General features: G+C 49.5%; 1 protein-coding gene across 2 annotated transcripts in view; it reads right to left on the reverse strand.

Moving 5' to 3' along the window:
• SHISAL1 (shisa like 1) overlaps window positions 1-22121 on the reverse strand; it is a 129936-nt gene that overhangs the window by 9148 nt on the left and 98667 nt on the right. The gene's annotated exons all lie outside the window — the stretch shown is intronic.

Here is a 22121-nt window from a genome sequence, read left to right on the forward strand (position 1 = left end):
CAGAGGAGAGGGAAGAGCATTCTGGGGCGAAAGGAGAGGGGGAGAGCTGAAGGATCCCCAGGACAGAGACAAAAGAGGGTGGAAGAGCCATAGAGTCCTCCCAGAGAATGAAATCAGTCTCCTTGGCGGCCCAGCTTATTAATGAGCTGAAGGGATAATCCTCTGGTAATCACAAAGGAGGACAGTCATTCCTGCCACGTGACTTTTCCACATCTTCTCATCCTGGGCACGAAACAAATGGTAAATACAGATGGAGCAAGGAGAGCAGATTCGCGGGCTGGGCCCTGGGTTCAAATCTGAACTTTGTCCTGTGTGACCCTGAATAAATGCCATGACTTCTCTGGGGTTTAGTTTCCTCAGCTATAAAATGGGGGATGAGGGGACTGGGTAACACTTTAGGGCCCTTCCAGATCTAAATCTTGATTTTTGGTGAGGAAAGCCTAGGGTCAGAAAGGACCAAGGAGGCAACTGGTCCCTCCCAGCCCTGACCTTCCCTGTTCTAAGGCCCCTCCCAGCTCTGACATCCCCTGTTCTGAGGCTCCTTCTAGCTCTGACATTGCCTGTTTGAAGAGATCTGAACTGGGCAGCTGTGCCTGGTTCAGCTCCAAGGCTGACCATTCGGAAACGCTAACCACAACCCAAGTAAAGATTCTGCTGCCAATAAACACAGTCCTTTAATTGTACAACAGAAACCCAGGAAACATAAAGAACTTCCTCGAGAGATGTCCTTCTTTCCTTCCAAGTCTGACAACTTCAGACCAATTTAAGACGCTGGACAGATGGAGCCTGTACAGGGGAATGAATGGCGCTGCCCATTAAACTCCAGTCCTTGGACAGGAGGGGCCTGCAAAGTGGCTAGTCACAGGATGGGGCAGAAAGTACGCAGATTATCAGGGGCCGTGAGCCCACTCCCCCCATGTTACAGGTGAAGAAGCTGAGACCCAGGAAGGTCACACAGGGGATAAGTGGCCCAACACAATGGACACACTGGAATGCCTCGTGCCTTCCTCCCGGCTCCTGACATCCAAGGCCTGGAGGAAATGCTGCCTCATTCAGAAAGACTTCCCTGACTCTATGCCCACCCAAGGTGGCAAAGACCTATCCTTTATCTGCCTCCAATAGGGCACCTGCAGGGCGACAATATAGTCCTGTGTCTTTGTGCCAGGCCTGCAAAGACTGGAATCTCCCTGGGGCCAGGTACTGTGTTTTCTGCATCTCTGCAAGGGCTGAGGCTGTTGGGAGCTCTCCACTTGGACATGCCCGGTCAATGTTTGTTGAGCTGAATTCCGTTGAATCTGGGATTTTGCCGAGCTGAGGAGTTAACATAAGCAGCAGCATTAGGGCACCCTCGCTGCCAGCCGTGACAGGCAGCTCTTGGGTGATGGATCCCCTGCCTGCCCGGCCCATTCATTTGCTGCAGCAACAGCGGCTTTTGGGATGTGGTGATTAAATGGTGCCGATCTATTCTTTTTGTTTCCAGTGGCAGGTAAGGACAGGAGGTGCTCACAGAAAAGCAATTTAATTCTGGAGAGAGAGATTTCCTGCGGGTCACATGGCCTAGCAAGGCAGTGCTAGGGTGCAGTACAGAGAACACTAGTGTGAAGGCCAGCTCTTACTAGCTGAGCGACCTTGGGCAGACTCCTTCACCTCCCTCACACTCCCTTTCTTCATCTAGAAAATGAGTGGAGTGGAGGAGATTTCTTTGAAGGGTCCTCATAATTACATGAGAGCCTGCTCCAGGGCAAGGGGCTGAGGGGGTGAGAGGGCAAGGACAGCAGCTTCTCATGAAAAGCCCCTGTAATTCAGTCAATATTTATGACTGGTGTGCTAGGGTCTGCATCCTGTGCTCCTCTCTGCCAGCATGAGCGAGTGGGGTTACAGAGATGAGCTGAGACAAAGCCCAGAAGTCCAGAGCTAGAAGGGACCACCCCCATCATCTCTCGCCACCTGGTCAGTCTTGAGGAAACATCCTCTCTTTAACGTGCCGGCCTAGTGACCAGCTAGGTCCCATTGTGGTGCTGTGCAAGGCCGAGGACTGAGGAAGTCTCTCTCCCTGGCTGGCAAGGAGAATAGCTTCAAGTGTTCATTAGATACCTGGGAACTGGGAGGCGTGCCCTCTGCCAGAAAGGCTTCCATGGTGTGCACAGTTTGTTCAAAGCGAGAGGAGAGACATCACCCGTGGGCTCTGCTGGGGGCTCAGACTTTCCTGAGTGCCCAACCTGAGATACTTTGTCATCTGTGAAGCAAGGGGGTGGAGGGGACCAAACAGTGGCCGAGTCAAGAGCAGATGCCCGGGGGCCCTTGGGGGAAGTAGCCTTCTCCTCTAGGGAGGGGAGACCCTGTTGTTGAGGCCACGTCCCCATCCCAGTGCTGGGGGCCCCCACTCCTCAGCTGGCTTCCCTCATAGCCAGCCCCGACTTGCTTCTGTCTCTTCCCCCATGGCTCCTGGTTCCGCCCTCCTGGGCCAAGCAGAAATGATGGAATCCTGTGTCCATGTCAAGGCTTCTCACACTGAATGATGCCATGCATTCAACTGACCCTCACAGGACAGCGACTTGGGGGGTCCTTCACGCTCCTCATTCTCTTCTGGGGCTAGAATCCTTGACCTGGTACCCAAGAACGTGCTTTTCTAAAAAATATGCTGTGCCCCAACACCGAGAACCTTCATACCAGAATCATGCCTCACCCCCATTTAATGATATTCTGCTCCAGACCAGGGTTCTTCCCTTGGGGCCCATAGTCCCCTCAGAGGTTCATGAATGGATTCCAGGTGATCCATGAACATGGATGGAAAAAACCCAAACCTTCATTTTCACTATGTGTGTGTATACACACACACACATACACACATACATTCATACACACATACATACATATACACATACATACACACATACATACATATGTATGCGTGTGTGCTGGCTTTCTACACAATTGTTTTTCTCTGTAATGCCACATATATTATTTTATGAATTTGAAAGCCGGATTCCAAGAAAGGTCCGTGCGATGCCCCTGCCGGCCTGCCAGCAGAGCCCAGCATGTGAGTTTTTGCTCTAGGCACTCTCCGACTAATCAGTCATGGGATTAAGGAATAGTAAATTTAGAGCAGGAAGAGATGTTAGAGGGTACTATGTCTTTACAAATGAGGAAACTGAGGCCCAGAGAGGTTACTGGCTTGTCCTGGGTCACACAGACCCGAGGCGGTCTTCCTGAATCCAAATCCAGTGATCCTTGGTCATTTCCTCCTCTAGAGACTGGGATGCCCTCTGAGCTCCTGCTAGGCACTGACACTACATGTTCCAAGAGTCTTCTCAGCCCTGTTCTCAGGCCCCTCCCAGCTCTGGAATGCTGGGATTCCTATGATCTGAATTTATGAATCCAGCGCCTTGCACACAGTAGGTGCTTCATATCTTTGTTGAACTGAATGTGCTGAAAGCCTTCTGATTCCAGGACCTGCCGCCAATCCCCATCATTGGGTGAACTCAAGGGGAATAATTGTGCTGGATTATCACCCAAGCGTGAAATTGATACAGCTATTGCTAAAGGTATATTGTACAAATATTTACTATCTTCTCTCCCCTCCCCTTTCGCTTCCCTGAGAAGCTGTGTTCCGGCCTGGTGAGCCTGGTGCCGCCCACTGGAATGGGGATGGGGGCAGACCCCAGACTGAGGATGGCAGGATTTGAATCCTGCTCTGCTGCTCACTTACTACATGTGACTGGGTGTGTGGCCTCCCCTCCTTGTCTCCTCTACAAAACAAGGGACCCCGTGGTTCCTCTCAGCTCTGACAATATGTGAAATGTGCACTTCTGGTGCCTTTGATAACCACCCTGTGTTTTTATTTTTATCTTTGGGGCTATGTAGGGAGTGTAGAAGCAGGGGTGAGGACAGACAGCCTAGTGTGGCCCAGAGCATAGAGAGCTGCCCTCAGACTCACCAAGGCCTGGGTTCCAGGCCTACGTCTGACCTATCCTGTCCCTGTGACCCTGGGAAAGTCCCCAGGCAGCTCGACGACCCCATGTTGAAAAGCCTTGATGGAGAGGATTCCTCCCTAGAACTACTTCAAATTAATTAAATATTTTCTACTGCACCAGGGTAACCCTCCCCCCCCCACCCTACTAGACAATGGGCTCCTTGAGACCAGAGACCGTCTCTATGATATTCATAGCTACCATCACCTCTGTTAGGTAAGTATGCCCATTTGACAGAAAGGTAAACTGAGGCTCGGAGAGGGGGCGTGGGTCACATGGCCAGCAAGTGAAAAACCTTAAATAGTATCAGATTACCTGCTGTCTAGGGGAGGGGGGAGGGAGGGAGGGGAGGGAGGGAGAAAAATCTGAAATTGTAAAGCTTGTATAAACAAAGGTTGAGAACTATCTTTACATGTAACGGAAAAAAAAATACTTTATTAATTTAAAAAAATAGTATTTCTCTTAACACCAGTGGAACAGAAGAATGTTGAACAAATTTTCAGGCAGAAGGGCCATTGCTAAGGGCCGTCTGTCCTCACCCTGCTTCTACACTCCCTTTTCCAGCCTCCCTTGCAGACTGGCAGAGTTGGACAGGACACCACGAGGTTCCTTGTCCAACCTGCTCTTGTTCTCCCCCTCTCCCTTCCCCTGTCTCTTTTCCTCTCTTTCCTTATTTCTCCTCCTCTTCCGGGCTCTCCTCCTCTCCCCTCCTCCCTCCCTCCTTATCTTTTTGTCTTAATCTCTCCCTTTGTCTTCTTTCTTTCTCCTTCTCCTCTCTCTGTCCCCCCTCCCCTTCTCTTTCTCACTCTCCCTCCCTTTACATTTACTTATGCATTAATAAATTATAACAATAATAATAGCAGCTCACATGTATAGAAAGCCTACTACATGCTAAGCACTTTACAGATACTCTTATCTGATCCCCACAACCCTGACAGGTACCTACTATTATGATTGCCATTTTATAATTGAGGAAACTGAGGCAGGCAGAGGTTAAGTGACTTGCTCAAGTTCCCACAGCTAGTAAGTATCTGAGGTAAAATCTGACTCCAGGCCAGGCACTCTGTGTGCTGAGGCCCCTCTCCCCAGTTTTAGAATACAAAATACTGGAGGTCAGTAGCTCTCTCTTTTCAGACTCTGTATCCCTAGCACTTAGATCAGTGTCTTGGACAGAATAAACGTATCTGTTGAAGCAAGTTTTTTGGCCAGAGGTCAGAAGTCTACCACTACCTCCTTTATTCTGGGTTCTCTGCCTCTCTTCACATGGGCCAAGATGCCTTTTTGCATTTTCTGGCCATGATTTTGATTTGAGCTGAGCTTGCAGTCCACTAAGGTCTCCAGATCATTTTCTCTCCCACAGTTACTGTTATCTAACCTTCCTCATCCTTCATTTACGCTGCTGATTAAAAAAACAACAACACCTTTTTGCCCTGCATCTACAACTCCTATTCCACAAGGTCCTAGGAATTTTAGACAAAATCCTTTTGCAAACCCTTTTTTCTCCCTGTATATGTTGTATAAATGCAATGTTTCCAGGATTATTGGTCAAAATGCTCACACATTAAAATGTTTTTCAATTCCACCTAAGCAAAACGATCGATTTTCTCCTTTGTGATGGCCTCTAATCCCTTTCTTGGCTGAGAATTTTCTCACCAGTTACAGCTATGGGAGGCACTTGATCTGGTTTTCATCAAACTTTTTTTTTTTTTAACAGTATAGCTTTTACTACTCAGGTTCATGTCTCCATTTTGAGCTAAAATAATGCCAACTGTCTTGAGAGCAGAACTAGGGCCAGTGGCATGAAGCTACTGGAAGACAGCCTTCCACCCATGCAGGGGCTGCTGAGGGAGGTAGTAAGTTCCACATCACGGAGTTCTTCCACAAGAGAACAGATGATTTGTCTGTAATGTAGTAGAGAGAATTCTTGTTGAGGCCTCTCTAATCCTCCACAATTCTATTTCCTACCTTCCTTCTATGATGCCCGTTAAACAGTCAATTTTTTTCCCCTAAAGAGTGGGTTCTCTTAACAGCCCCATAGAAAATGTTTGTTTTCATCATTCTGACGGGACCCATGATGTACAAATTGGGAACTGCTTTCTCTTCCAGCCACCATCCGCTTCCAGAAGCAAATATTTTGGCAGCTAAAGCTGGGCCTTTGATGGCAGGAGAGAGAAGATGCCTTTAAGACCCAGCCGGCTAAGACAGATGCCTTCTCCTGGCTTCCTGCAGCGTGGCTCTCAGAGCGGACCCTATTAAGCAAGGTGGATGCCAATCTCTTCCTGGGCACATCCCGCCATCTCTGCCAGCCTCTTTCTTTTTTTTCTGGTTACCTAACTTCTCCAATATTAACCTTGTGAGGGCCTAGAGGATAATTACATTGGATTCTTGTCAAACCTACAAAGAGAAATACCCTCCCTCGCTCTGGAGAAGTTAATGGGTCCAAAGCTTTTCCTGCAGCCTTCATGGAAATATCTCCTGGCTTCTTTGGGGAGTCTCTACTCCATTTAATTACCTCGGAGAGAGCACATCTCATCTTTGTGAAGTATTAGCCAAGTGTACTGTAACTGGAAATTCTAATTAAGACTTGAAAAGGGGGGGATTCCAAAGGCTGAGGCAATGTGACGCCCTGCAGCCTGGATCAAACGAGATGAAATTGGTCATGTGCTTAGCCTCGTGCATGACACATAGTGGGCACTTTCCCCCCTCTCCCCCTCCTCCACAGAAGATGGAGTTGGGGGGAAGGAAGGAATGACCCTAAAGGCAGTCCCTCTCTCAGATCTGATCATGGGACTATGCCCCTCCCCCAAATGATAAAAACCCAGGTTTGGGATCTGTCCTGAGCCCTGGGGAAGCTCAATGTGCCCAAACCATCCTTAGAGTTTCTTCCAAATGAGTCTTCAAAAGACTTCCATACGGCGCATTAAGCCCCATCTGAAAAATGCTGAGGTTCCAAATATCATTTGGGGAAGAAAAGTGAGAGTTATGTGAGGGATTTAAACTGGGTTTATACCAAAAGGAATCTGAATTCTAGTCACATAACCTCAGGCCAGGAATGGACAGAGATTGCTGGAATGCTAGAACCCCGGACCTAGCCCCAGTGGGTCCTGTTGGCCCATGCCCAAGCAGAGAGGGTCTAGACCAGACAAAGATAAAACCCGGCCATGCTTTCTTGGCTTGGTCTCAGCTCCAGATCGATGATTCCATGACCTTGGGCAAATCAACCTCCCCAGGGCCTCAGTTTCCTGCTATGTGAAATGAGGCAGAAGGAGGATTCGTCCCTCTGTTCTAGCTCCAGGTCTCTGGTCCTGTGTAATAGTCCTACAGGGGGACCACACCGCATACTCCAGTCCATGTGCCACGCAGGGAAAATGGATGGAAAGAACACCCCAAACTGGGAAAGCCAAGCTAGGCTCCATGGATGGGGTGGCACCAGGGTGGAACCTAGGAGGAAGAGAAGAATCCTGAGGGGCAGAAATGAGGAGAGGTTTCCCATACCAGGCAGGGAAATGGATTGTGTGAATGAATGGAGGTAGGAAGAAAGAGTATCGAGCTCGGGCTGTGGTCGGTTCAACTGAATGGAGTGTGCACGTGCTGAAGGGGAGTAGTGTGAATTAAAGATGGCGCTAGATTGTGGAAGGCCCGTTGCCGGCTGCTTTATCTGGTTGGCAATAAGTATCAAAGGCTGTTGAGCGGGGAATGGTGTGCTCAGGCTTGTTCTTAGGAAGATTATCTTGGTGGCTTTGAGGAAGATGGATCGGGGAGATGAGAGACATAAAGAGAGAAAGCAATTAGGATTCTATTACAGTAGTCCAGGTAAGAGGTGATTAGGGTTTGAGTTAGAGCAGTGGTGAGTGGAGAGAAAGGCGCAGACGGGAAAGGGGTGGAAATGGAATGGACCAGACTTGGCGACTGAATAAGGCTGGGGGATGAGGGAATGCGCGACATTGAGAGTGACTATGTCGCTTGGGTCCTGGAAGGAGGGCAGTGCCCTCAACAGAGTCATCAGGGAGGGTAGTGAAGTTCTGTTTTGGACCTGGTGAGTTGAGCTGCCGGTAGGACAGGCAGCTGGCTGTGGGGCTGGGACTCACCCTCAACCACAACATGATTAACCTCTCTGGCACTCAATTCACCACCCCTAATCCCAGTGAAATGGAGACAACAACCCTCATTCTGCTTCTCAGACTATACTGTTGTCCATTGTGAGAAGAGATGGGGCAGTATGGTGCCAATCGATGGCCTACAGGAAAATGGATGTCTCTAGAGATGAAGGACTGGGTTCAAATCCTGCTTCTGATAATTACTATGTGGGCTCCCTGCTCTGTAAAATGAGGGGACTAGACCAGCTGGCTTATGAGACACCTCTCAGCTTTAGCTTGATGCGCCCATGATGGTAGACAGGCTTATTTCCAAAAGGCTCCCTCCTCTACCTGAGATAAGCTCCCTGAGCCTTCTGAGTTAGTTATGACCCCCTACTCGGCAGGGACACCTCAGTCCCCAGCGCTACCATCCCAGTATTTTCTGTCCTAAACCCCAGCCAACCTTCCCAAGTTCCTGCCTGGATGCCCAAGGACCTAACCTGAGACCCCAGTGGCCAGGCTGGGATCCTGGCCAGGGGGGGAAGCTATGCCCTCTTTGAAGAGACAGGCCCCACTTGGCATGGCCTGCCTGGGAGCAGCCTGGGGCTGAACCAGCCCTGGAGGGAGGCAGCCTGGGGTAGCCATCCCAGAACCTGCTCTCACCTCTGTAGGATCCAATGAAAAGAAGGGCTCCCAAGGAGTCCTCAGGCCCACGACCCTGAGCTGGTTGTGTGGCTGAGAACTGGAAGATGAGCTTTAGAAAGATTTTTTTTCAACTGTTTTAAAAAGGATTGTTTTCTCATTGCCTTTAAACTCACTTTGCATGGCTTTAAGGCCATTTATTCATCAAACATGTATTAAGCATCTGCCAGGGACCAGGGACTGTTTTAGGACCATAAAGAGATAAAATAATTACCTCGCAGTGCCTGCCCTCACACATCTTCTACTCTAGTAGGGAGCTAAGCCAAGCTAAATGGCTATAATACACACCATGACAATCCAAGTACATTTTGTCCTTCAGTCGTGTCTGACTCTTCATGACCCCATGGACAGTGGCACATCTATATGCTCGGCCAGAACAGATCAGTCATTTTCTGTAAAATGGGCCTAAGAGCCCAAAGTGAGATAGTGGCTGCTACAGAAAGGTTTCCTTTTCTTATTTATTTGTTATTATTATTACCCTCCTTATTTTAGTCTTACAACATTCCTGGGGGAGGTTGGCAGGGATGATGATCCTCATTGTATATGTTGGGGAAATGAAGCTCAGAGAGGGCTAGGGACTTGCCCAGGGTCACAGGACTTGTAACAAGGCTTCCAAGCTACATCTCCTGGGGCAGCTAGGTGGCGCAGTGGATAAAGCACTGGTCCTGGATTCAGGAGGACCTGAATTCAAATTCTGCCTCAGACACTTGATAGGTACTAGCTGTGTGACCCTGGGCAAGTCATTTAACCCTCATTGCCCCACAAAAAATTCTCTTTCCAAGCTACATCTCCTGATTTCAAACCCCATCAGGTGGTCTTTCCATTATGCCACATTGCTGCTCTAAGACAGTCAGAGAAACTGAGGCATGCAAGGTTAAAGTAGTGGCTGAATGAGAATTTGAACCCAGGTTTCTCAATTCTGTCCATAACTATGGATGAGCTGGGTAAAAGGAGAGGTTGGGGTCAAGTCACACAGGGCCCTGAATACCAGGTTAGGCTCCTGGAATCTCTCCTGTCCGGGGCGTCTGGAGTTTCAGAGGCACTCTGCTGAGGAGCTCATGACCTGTGTCTGTCCATCCATCCATGGGGACCCATTGTCTCCATCAGGCTCAGATGCTGAATTTTCTACCCGTTTGGTTCTGAATCATTAAAACCTCTGCTGAATGTGATGGAATTGGGCCAGGCTGCTGAGGACTGGAGTCGGGGATGACTTCTGTGGAACAACCTGCTTTTCTCTGACATTTGGAAGCCCATTAGCTCAGGAAAGCGTGCAGTGGTGTGGGTGGGTGTGAGCACCCTTGGGTAAGGTCACTGAGCCCGCAGCCCTGAATGAACCCTTGTCCCATCCAAGCCCTGGTTTCTTGTCATAAAAAAGAAAAAAAAAAGGAGCCGCCCTCCTCCTGTTTGGATGAGAGCATAAAAGGGGGTCTCCAGCCCCTTTTTCTATAGGTGGGGAAACTGATCCAAGGGCATGTGACTTGCCCAAGGTCACACAGCTAGAGCTGGGCAGAGCTGAGGAATAAACCTCAGTCCTCTGACTCACTTGTATCTCCTATCAGCCACTCACTCCCTGTCTGGGACCCGGGACACTTACCAAGCCCTTTACCCCTGTGGGCCTCAGTTTCTTGCTCTGTAAATGGTTTTGTAAAGCAAGGGGGTGCACCAGATGATCCCTATGGCCCCTCCCAGCTCTCAGGGTCTCAAGACTCTGGATCCACATGAGTGGGAGGGTCCAAGCTATGAGAACAGGCAAGTTCTCTGCGGGCGGGGGAGGTAAGAAAAGTCGAGTCTGGGGACAGCCTTGTGTGACTGCTGACTGGGTGACTGGCTGAACTTTAGAGCCCCCTCCTGGAGGGCAGATTCCCTCCTTCAAAGGCTCACCTTTGGGGCTGCCCCCACCTCAACCTGGACTGCCCCCGTGCATTCCCCTAGTTCTCTTGGTCTAGAGACCTGGCTTTGGGTTCCTGGGCAAGGTGTTTAAATTATGGATCACAGTTAGTTACTCATCTATGTTATGGGTATAACTACACGGGACCTACCTCCAACTCTCTGAGTTCGTGGATCTGGAATTGCTTTGAAAAGTCTGTTTGAACCCATGAGGAGGGTTGTTGTGGGGCGTGGCCAAGAACTCTTTTTATCTTAATTTGACTGTCTGCACATGCATGTGCACATACACACACACAGATACACGTGAATGGGAATTAAGGATGAATTTAAAATAAGCAAAAAGCCCATTAGGATGTTGAGTTTCCAAAGGCTAACAGGTCATTGTCAGTGACCTCAATGAAGGAACAGGAGGAGAAACAAATAGGCCTTCCTGGAGACAGTGAGGCAGCATTTGGAGAAGAAAATCAGAAAAGTTTTGGGGCATAGAACATAGAACGTCCAAGCTAGAAGACACCTATGAGTCAATCAACCAACCAACAAGTAATTGTTAAAACCTTATCCTAAATACAATGCCAAGACCTGTGACCTAGAACACAGACTGTCAGAGGTGAGAGGGACCTTAGAACATGGAATGGCCTTTAACATTCTGGGTTCGATACTTTGTGTTCTAAGACCCCTTCCAGTCCTGACACTTCATGTTCTGCATTCTGTGTACTAGGACCTAAAGAAGGGGTTCTCCCCCTGGGGCCTATGGACCCACCAATCACATGCAGATTCCAGGAACTCCCTGAACCAGGAGTGGGGAAAGAATCCCATCTGACTCTAATTGGAATTGAGCACGCCTTTTCTGGAGACAGGCGTCAAAGCAGTGGCATTAGAGGTGGCTGTGACCTTGTCACCAATAGAAATCACTGGTCTTTTCATGGCGCATTACAGTTATTGGGGACATCTCAGAACCTCATTCATGCTCAGCACACCTTTGAAATGCCAGTAGTTAGTGGACATTGCTACATCCTGGGCTTCCCGTCCATAGACTAGCTTCAATAGAATGGGTTTGCTTGAGCACCCAAGGTATTTTGCTGGATGCATTTAGCAGCATGGTTCTGAGAAGCTTCCCTGACTGCCGGCTGTGCAGTTGGGGGTGGGGGCCAGGACACAGGAAGGGCTCAGCACCCCCTTGCCCCCCTCCTCTAAACGCTCTTCCACATTCCAGGTTTTCAGGCCAGAGGGGAATCGGTCCTCTTAGCCTGGTCTCCCTGTTCTTCCTCCTTCCCTGAGCTCTTAGGAGTCACTGGCAGAGAAACATTTCTGGACTCCTCCTGCCGTCCCTCCATCGGTGACCCTGCTCATTGGGCCCCTCGCCCAAAAGGCCAGTGCTGTTAATTATCATTTGACACCATCCGTCATGTCTGTCCAAGGTAGATCTCTGTATTTCCTCAAATTACACACACAGTTGAGAAATAGCTCCTGTTTCTATGGCCCTCCAAAGCTTACAGAGCCCCTTCCTCACACTACCCTCATTTTCTAGGTGGAGGAACTGAGGCTTGAGGAGGGAAATGACTGGTTCAGGGTCACACAGATGAGAAGTCTGGGAGCTGGTTCTTGAACCCAGGTCTTGTGATTAGATGTCCACTATGACACTGTTGCTAATAGGGAAATAAGTAATGGATGGACTTCTAGAGGAAGTTTTCTGTGCTACAAACACCTTACCCCTCAATTCCCTCTCAATTCCCCAGGAGAGTCCCTAAGACCAGCAATGAATCCACTTTTTGTCCATCAGGCTAACCCGCAGTCCTGGGTCATTCCACTAATAATCCCTTGGTGTGGGTGGTCTCTGGGCATTAGCGTGGCATTTGGGCACATCTATGGGAAGGCTGCATGCTGTACAAGATGGGGGAGGGGGTCCCTTTGGGAGTGGGCAAGTCACATTGTAGGCTTTTCTAACTTGGCCCAGGAAGCTCCGGTCGTTAGATTAAGCCCTTGCCCGGGAGCACCCCACAAGAGGCCAGGCCCAGTCTGCCTCCTTCACACAGGATATGTTTCCCTTGGTATTTCAGAATCCTGCTCCTGGTCTCCTTGGAGGCTTTGCCTACAAAAGAGGCTCCTTTGAAAAGGAAATGAAAACAACCCATAATCTTTTTGGATCTGCCATTAAGCAGAATTATCTGGGGCAGGTCACCTGCTAGGTCATGAATCATTGCTAGAAATATCCAAGTGGGCCCTGGGGGAGCCTCTACCGGGGAGGGGACTTAGGGGAGACTTTATGGGCAACCCCTAGAGGAATCCTCCGAACTCTCTGCTTTGGTCAGGATGGCCTAAAGCAGCTCTCCCCACCCCTTCCACCCTCAAGGTGTCTGGTGAAGGGAGAGGACCTTTCTCAGGGTGATGTTTTTAAATGCATAAAGTAGACAGGATTACACAGGGAGCAATTCTGGGGGAGCACAGCTATTCAGATGTCAGGGAACACGACACAAGTTTATGGAACCCAGGTTAAGGACCTCTGATGAGGGGAAAAACTTTGTTCAGATGCCAAGACATCCTCTGAGGTCTTTCAGGCCAATCCCTTATTTCTCAGAAGAAGAAGTTGAGGCCAAGAGAAATTAAGGGACTTGGATAAGGTCACTCAGTAGGGAGCAGAGCTGGAATTCTCTCCCAAGTCTCCCAGCTCCAGTTCTGGTGCTTGCTCTGTTCCAGGAGCCAAGGTGTTAAATTGTTTGGGGTCTTAGCTGGGGGGTTTGGAGCACAGGCTGGTTCAGGCTCCGGCATGTCAGAGGGGTGCCCCCGGTTAACTTTCCAGTTTCATTTTAAGGATGTGTTCTTGTCTGCGCCATCTCCAGGAGACAGGGAGAGATGGGGCCGAGAGGATGGACAGGGTCCTTGGACCTCCAGGCCAAGACAAGGATTTGCCAGACACTAACAGGAAGAAAAGAGCCACAAAAAGGCCACAGGAATGCAGAATCAGCAGAGTCCAGAGTGAAACTTATTCTGCTTGGCCTGAGATGGCCGGACCCGGAGCAAGGAAGGGGAGGAGGTGGGAGGGGGCAGACTGAGTACAAACAGAAACATCAAAATTTTTCTAACACTTGGCAGGAAGGGGCTGCCTTAAGGAGGACCCTTTGTCAGGGACATGGGGGGGGATTTTCTTTTTAGGGGGGCGTAATGGACTCGACGCCTCTGAGGCCTTCAACCATTGAGAGACCCTGTGATTTTGTGAAGACAGACTCCATCACCCATGGACAGGCTCAGCAGGACTGTTACCAGGACAACAGAGGGAGCCCCCATCGGGAGCATGGACTGAGCCTGTACAAGTCTGGGCTGATTCTGTCAGTGAAATCACAACCAGGTTAAACCAACAGAAAGGAGGGAAGATGGAGGCTACATCTGAGTGACGTTTGAGGAGGGCATTTGTGTGGGGCAGGGCAGGGGACATTGCTTACTCGACAGGAACCTGCATCAGAGGGAACATCGGTGGGATTCGAGGCATTTTTGCTCAGGTAGCTTGTTCCCTATAGTTTCACGCCTGAGACATTTGGGCACAAGAAAACAAAACCAGAAGACAGCAAGAAAATAGATACTTTTCATTCCTCCCTCCATGCACGCACAACAGAACCAACAAATGGTTGTCTAGCTTCTGCCAGACTCCCAGTGAAGGGGAACCCACTCTCTCCCCAGGCAGCCTCTTTATTTCCCTGTGGGTGGGACAGATGGCATGGTGGGAAGGTCAGCCTTAACTACTGCTGAGCCCAAAGGGTCACTTGGCCTCTTCTCTTCATTGCTACCAGCTCTGACCTCCCGGGTCTGATAGAACAAAGGCCACCTCTCTTCTACATAGGCCTGTTCTCAGGCCCCTCCCAGCTCTCAGGCCTACGACCCTGAGAACCAGTATCCAAGATTTCCAGTTAAGTTGGAGCAGAGCAGAAGACATCACTTTTTAATGTAAACCCTAGCAGACTTTCTGCTCACACATTTCCTTTTTTTGTAAAGCAAAGGAAGGGCCTGGTAAGTGAAGAGGGCCCTGGGCCTCAGCTGGGGAAGAGGTCAATTGGAGGGGACACGTAGAGAATTCCCTGATCAAGCTGAGCTGATGGTGGATTGGAAACCTCAGCCCCTGAGCAGGGATGTGAGACGTCTCATAAATTCCACCCACAGAGCCTCTGATTTTGTCTGATTTTCAGGCCAAGGAAATAAGATATTGACTCGACTCTTCTCTATTTCTTGTTTCCTGGAATCTCACTCTCTTGGCCTGTAACTTCTTAAGCCACAGGCTGATGGCTCTGGCCATAGGGAGGAGAAGGGTGGGAGGGTGACCGGGTCAGGGAGTGGGAAGGAATCAGCTTCATCCTGCTCCCACCCCAGCCCCAGGAAGGCTGGGGCAGTTTGTCTTTTCATCATGTTCTAAGGCAAGCTGGCTCAGGAGAAGAAGCAATGTTTCTGAGCCAGCAAGAAGGGCCCTAAAGTGAGAGGAGGGTCTGAGTCATTGCAGGGTGACCCAGGGAAAATGAGAAGACCTACATTTATGGAGTTTGGAAGGCACCTCAGGGATCTCCTCACCCAACTTTATTATACAGATCAGGAAACTGAGGCCCAGTCAAGGGAAATCACCTACTCAAGGTCTTTCTGACTCCAAGGTCGGTGATCTATCCATTACTCTACCCTGCTTCTGAACTCTTATCAAAGAAAGGAAATAGAAGGTAATGCTAATTAACCAAAATAGGCAAGTTAGCTTTCTATAGGCTCTGGAGGAGTCTCCCAAAATGTTGGATCCATCCATCCATCCATCCATCCATCCATCCATCCATCCATCCATCCATCCATCCATCCATCCATCCATCCATCCATCCACCCATCCATCCATTTTTGGGGGGAGTTCTCGTCCCAGAATTGAGGGAAGTGAGGGAAAAGCTATCTGAGATTGTTTACTGAATAAGCTGCCTTTCCTGAAACCCTCCAAGGCTTACAGCTTGTTAATGGCAAACAGATTTGAACTCAGATCCCCTAACCCCCAACTCTTTGCTCTTTCTGCCGTTCTCAGGGATCCTGGCTTATTTTCAGGTGTGAGGAGGAGGACCCTGCTGTGCCAATTATCTCGGAGATGTAATGAGCAGGTGTTTCTGCGGCTCCATCTGGGGAAGGCGTAGCTGAGGGTGTGGGTGTGGGTGAGGGAAGGACAGAATTCTATAGTAAAGCTAGAGGTGTGGCCATCCCAAAGCCTCTCTCCTGAGCTGGAGAGCAAGTGAGATGATAAGATTTAGAGCTGAAAGGACCGTAGAGGCCAGGTAGATCAAGTCCTCTTTTCCACAAAAGGGGAAACTGAGGCCTGAGAGGGCAAATGACCAAAGTCAGACCACCAGAAGTGGAAAACTAGGTCTGTAACTCAAGGCCTTTGATGTCCAATCAGCCCCTGGTGGACTGACCCATTTCCAGAAGGAACAGTGCTGGCTAGAATGGGGGGAAGACACTGGATTTTGGAGGCTTAAATCCCAGCTCCCCTTTCTTTTTGTCTCCACTAGAGCTGGTTCCCTCCAACATTATCTTGTATCTACTTCACGCAGGACCATCTATCTTCACGCTTCTTTCCCTCCCTAGGATGGAAACCTTTGAGGGCAGGAATGGTTTGGTTTTTGTGCCTCCAACAGTTCCTGGTCCGCAGTCGGATCTTAACAAAAGCCTGGTGATTGAAGTTGCTTAAAACTTCCGGGGGGGGCAGCTAGGTGGCGCAGTGGATAGAGCACTGGCCCTGGAGTCAGGAGGACCTGAGTTCAAATCCAGCCTCAGACACTTGACACTTACTAGCTGTGTGACCCTGGGCAAGTCACTTAACCCCAACTGCCTCACCAACCCCCCTCCCAAATCCCCTCAAACTTCCCTGGGCCTCAGTTTCTTCGCCTGCATAATGAGGAGGTTGGGCTGGATGGCCAGTGCATTTCCTGCCAGCTCCAGATCTGTGATTGATCAATCGATCGATCAAACAGCGAGCATTTATTCAGTATTTGGATTCCGGGATTTGGGATCTAATCTACCCGCTCCCTTTCCCTGGTATGTACTGCAGTCTCTGGAGCACATTCTCCCACTCTAGTACAGAACAGTAGCGGGTTCAAATCTGAGTGACCTTGGGCAAATTATTTGCTTTCCTCTAGGTCTCTGTAAAACGAAGGGGGCCAGACTAGAAAGTCTTTTAAGCTCCCTATTATCTCTAGGTCTGTGGTCCTCTAAATCACTTTTCTCTCTGGGTCTCAGTTTCCTTCTCTGTAAAATGAGAAGGTTGGATTCAGTGGCCTCCAAGGTCCCCAGATCTGGGGTCCTGCGGCCTTCAAGGCTACACACAGGATCAGTGTATCTCACCCTTTTCTCTACTGATCAGTGAAGGGGTCATAGGGTCGCGCATTTGGAGCTGAACAGGGCCTGAGAGGTCCTCGGGGTCAGAGCCTGAGTCCGTGAAGGCAGGGCTGAAATGCAGTCATAGATGGTTGGAGAATGGAAGCAGGAGACAGCCTACCCAGCCCTTGGAGGGCCAGCCCATAGGATTGCAGAATGGTAGAGCTGAAGGTTTTGCTCTCATTTTACAGAAGGAGAAACTGAGGCACAGTAAGGTTAGGAAACTTAGGATAATAGATCCTAAGGGAAGGGACCTCAGGAACCATCAGATCCATTTTATGTTGGAGTAAATTGAGCCCCAAGGATATGATGTGTGTTCAAGGACACAAGGGCAGTGAGCATCAGAGGCAGGATCAGAATCTAGGTCCCCAACTCCAGGACCAGTGTCTTTCCCTGATTGTTAACCTCAAAAACTTGAGGAATTGGAGTCATTTGGAATGGAAGAAGTCCCTTTGAAGATGAAGAAAATGCCAGGGAAGAAGACTGCACCGTCTCCCCTCCCAGCCCCTCCAGACATTGCTGAAACGAAACTTTAATCTCCCCATTGAAAACCTGTTTCCTTTCATCATTTGGAAATTGCTTCGTCTGCACTTTTCTGAAAGAGGAGTGAGTGCATGCGTGTTTAATAAGGCCGGTTTGAATACAAGTTTGTTGGGAAACAGCAGGCTATTCAGATGAAAAGATGAAAAATAAAGCCCCTCTAAGCCACATTAGCTGCAGAGGAACCTTCTGGGCTGGTGGTTTGCTGAGCTGGGAGGAATGAGGCCCCGGGGCTCATCTCTACAGAGCATTCTGGGAAGGACCTCCCATCCACAGCATATCACATCACCTGCTCGTTACCCCACAGGTCCAGATACCTTCAGTAGCTTTCCAATGGATCAGCCAATCAACCATTCTACCAATCAAGCAGTGGCTTTGATTAAGCTCCTGCCCAATGCCAAAACAAATCCTGGGTGAGTGGGCAAGGGAGGGGCAGGGGATGCTTCATCAATATTTCTGGAGTGGTGTTAAGTCAGGCACTGGGCTGCTTGTCCAAGGGGCCAGGACATTAAAAGGTGAAGAGCCCTGCTCTCAGTTGCCTCCTCTCCAGGCTGAGCATCCCTAGTTCTTTCCAACAATCTTCTAAGTCATGGCTTCTTGTCTTTCCCCCCATTCTGTGCACCTGCACCCTTCTCAGCCTGCTCAGCTCCTTTAGCTTGTAAAATGCTGTGCCCAGGGCTGGACACAATACTTCAGCCGGGCTTACCCGGGGCAGCATGCCTTGGGACAATCACCTCCTGTACTTGGACACTACATTTTTAAAAAATGCAGCCCCAGATCACATCAGCTTTTTTGGCTACCACATCCCTTTGCTGTCTCACGTTTGAGGCCCCTCGACCCCCGGTTCTTTCCAGTTTTCTGTGAGTCACCAGAGACATGACAGAGACACCACTACCCAACCCCCTCCCCCTCCCAAATCCCAGGGAATGTCGCTACAGCCTTCCCAGCAAGGACGGGGACCGAGCAGAGGCCTGGCTAGTAACACTGCATGGTCATGTACGGCTGGGCCAGCTGGAGAGCTACAGATGGTCCAGGAGGATCTGAGAAACAAGGAGGTCCTTTGGAAAGTCCAGCCCAGCAGTGCTGGGGTGATGTGGGGCTGGCTCAGAGGATGCCAGAACAGGCGTTCTTTGGTGAAACCATCATGAAAGAACACAGGGCAGTTGTGGGGCTTTGGGGAGGGAGAAGCAGACTGGCAAATAGGACACCTGGGTTCTAGTCTGACTGTGGGACCTTGAACAAGTCACTCTCTGGGCCTTGGTTTCATCCATGTGTAAACCTAAGGGGTTGGGCTAGATTATTGAACCCTGACTTTTTGGTTTCATGGACCAACTTGCCATTCTGGAGTGGCCTATGGGCATTTTCACAGAATGATGGCTTAAATGCACAAAGTAAAACACAAAGGACTAAAAAGGATACCAGTTATATTGAGAGTTATCCAAAAAATGTTTTTAAGCTCATGGATCCCAGGTCAAGGCTTGATGATTTCTAAGGTTCCTTCCAGAGAGAACATTCTATGTTCTATTCTAAGACACCATCCCTCTCTGACATTTTATATTCTGCTTCTAAGGGCCCTCCCTGTTGTCAGGCCCTTCCCAGCCCTGATCTTTCCTGTTCTAAGGCTCTTCCCAGCTCTGACATCCTCTGTTCTAAGGGTCCTCCCAGCTCTGACCTTACCTGTTCTCAGGCCCCTCCCAGTTTTGACATTCTATCTGGTATGGGCCGAGACAGTGTTTGTCCTTTCTATGTTCTCTTGGAAGAGCAGCTAGCTGAAGGAAGGGGGTCCCCTAGGCTGACTTATGTGTAGGGGTCAGGAATTAGTATGAGAACTGGCCTGAGCTGGAAGGGGATCCTGTGGCTAGATGTCACCTATGATGACAGCTGCCGCATCCAGCTAGAAGTGTGGCCCGGAGGCTCACCCAATTTTTGCTTTAAAGCCATGAGAGTGAGAGGAACAGGCTGCACGTTCACAGACGTGGAAAGGTCTTGTCTTCTAAAAGTGCCGCTTCTTACAGTCAGTTCTTTCCCCACACAGTTCTCTTGGAGGCAGGGCTGGGGCAGGGCAGGGAGTGGTCCAGCTGAAGGTAACTGAGGGACAGTCAGGAAGATGGGGATGCTGGGTGTGGCAAATTGCCTCCAACTCTGTTCACTCAGACCTGCTTCTTCCCTTGGTCTGTCTGAAACTTGGGGCTATCCTCAGACAAAGTGGCTTTTTCTCCTTGCTCTGTGGCCCTCAGCTCACAACTGTGGCCCCTATGTTTCTGCACACTGGTGCCATGTTCCAGCAAGATTGTCCGCTCCCCGCCCCCCCAACCACAGAATGCATCTCAGAGGTAAGAGGCACCTTACTTATAGGTCTTCTTATACAAACCCCTTGATTTACAGATGAGCAAACTGAGGCCCAGATTGGCTAGGTGATCTGCTCAAGGTCACACAGCTGGGGAGCAGAACTGCTTGGACTCGAGCCTAAGTATTCTGCCCACAAATCCAATTCTCTTTCCTTCACGTGAAACCTGCAGGCTACGGCTTTTGTCTTCTGTCTTGCAAAGTCTCAGACTTGACCTCAAGACCTCCCTCTTCCTGGTCCAAGGCACGCTCTGGTCCTGGCCCCATCCGTTAGACTGGGAAGAATCTCATAAGAAGGGGAGGGGTAGGGGCAGCTAGGTAGTGCAGTGGATAAAGCACCGGCCCTGGATTCAGGAGTACCTGAGTTCAAATCCGGCCTCAGACACTTGACTAGCTGTGTGACCCTGGGCAAGTCACTTAACACCCATAGCCCCGCGCAAAAAATAAAAATAAAAATAAAAAATAAAAAAAAGAAGGGGAGGGGTAGCGATGCAGAGCCCACCACCTGCCCCCACGGGGAAATTTGCTCATAGACTCCAATGGGTTTGATTCACTCCAAAGTGAATTGATCTTTTTCTTTTTTTAAAGCAAGAGTAAAGTTATTGAGTGGAGAAGTGAAATAATAATGATAATGAAAGAAGAAAGCCTTCCATGCAGGGTTCATCATGTCTGTTAGCTTGGCAGCTCGGAGAACTGAGCGATTGCCAGCTTCCCAAAGGACCCCAACGTCAAAGCGGAGGGTAACATAGACACTGGAAGGGAAATTAGCCCAGGGGCTCCAGGAAGAAGTTTGTTGTCTGGGTTCATTACATATTAAACGATGACAAAGAAAAAAGCCCGACGAAATCTCCTCTAGAGGAGGTTCAGCCAGCCAGCAGCACTCCTCCCCCCCCCCAAATACATTTGCCTTCATTTTTCCTGAGAATGTTAGTTAACTCGGTTATGGGGAATCAGATATAAGGATCAGGCTGCCAGCCTGCTCCCATCTCCATTGTAATGTAATTTGGCATTTCCCCTCCCGAGCTGGGGAATGGAAAGAAACCGTGCTGTGCTTGGGGCTGGGACTTCTGTGCCACGTGCCTGGGGAGGCTGCGGGACCCCTTCTCTGTTGGGGGAGCCAACCAGCAGGGACTGGGGGCCCAACCACCTGAACTCTGGTGCTTTTGTTGAGTTGTGACTTATACAGCAAGCAATCATACCTCCCCTCCCCCATGGCAGGGCCTGACAGCACCCTCCCAACACACATAGACACACAGACACAGACACAGACACAGACACATGGACACTGACACACAGACACATGGACACAGACACAGACACACAGACGCACAGAGACACACACAGAGAAACACACACACCCGAGTCCCTTAGACTGATGACAGAGTATTCCTGACAAATGGCAGCCCTGTTGTTTTTCTTTGTTTGGGGGGTGGGGTGGGGAGAAGGGGCAGATGGCCCTTAGCTTCTCTCTGAGAAGCTGGAAGGGAGCTAGAGAGAGAACTTGGAAGGAGGGCTAGAGTTGAAGTCTTGGGTCCTTGGTTTGGTGCCTAGCCCTGCCCCTTATTAGCTGCAAGACCTTGTCCTAGGAGCTGAAAGGGAATTCGGCACTCTCTAGGTTAACCCATCATTTGCCCATCTTCTCCAAGAAGCCTCCTCAACTCTTCATAATTCTGGTGTTTTCTCTCTGTTAATTACTTCCCACCTATAGTATATGTGGGCTGCTTTGTATATATTTCTTTGCTTGTTGTCTCCTCCATTGGATTGTAAGCTTCTTGAGGGTAGGAACTCTTGCCTCTTTTTGTATTCCCAGTGCCTGGCACATAGTAGGTGCTTAATACTTATTCCTTGGTTTTCCAGATGAAGAAACTGAGGTTCAGAGTGACAGTGCCTTGCTTAGGGTCACAACTGCTTTGTAAGCCATGTCATATTAGCTAGAGAACTTGCCTCTTCTGGCTACCCACATTTTTATCATTCCTCCCTTAAATGGCAGATGGAGCATGTGAACTTAGAGGATCTGAGTTAGAGGGTCTGACTTTTCCTCCAGGGCCTCTTCCCCTCCACCACCCTGCCTCTAAAGGAAGCTTCAAAGTAAACATTGGACATTTACTAAGTGTTTACAATAAGCTGTGCTCAGGGATCAGCAACGGGCCCTCAAAGAGCTCACAATCTTAATAGGACATGAATCCAAATAAATTCATTAGTATTATTGACAGAATTCAAACAC

Source organism: Dromiciops gliroides, chromosome 5 (assembly GCF_019393635.1).
Source record: "Dromiciops gliroides isolate mDroGli1 chromosome 5, mDroGli1.pri, whole genome shotgun sequence".
NCBI classification, from domain to species: Eukaryota; Metazoa; Chordata; class Mammalia; order Microbiotheria; family Microbiotheriidae; genus Dromiciops; species Dromiciops gliroides.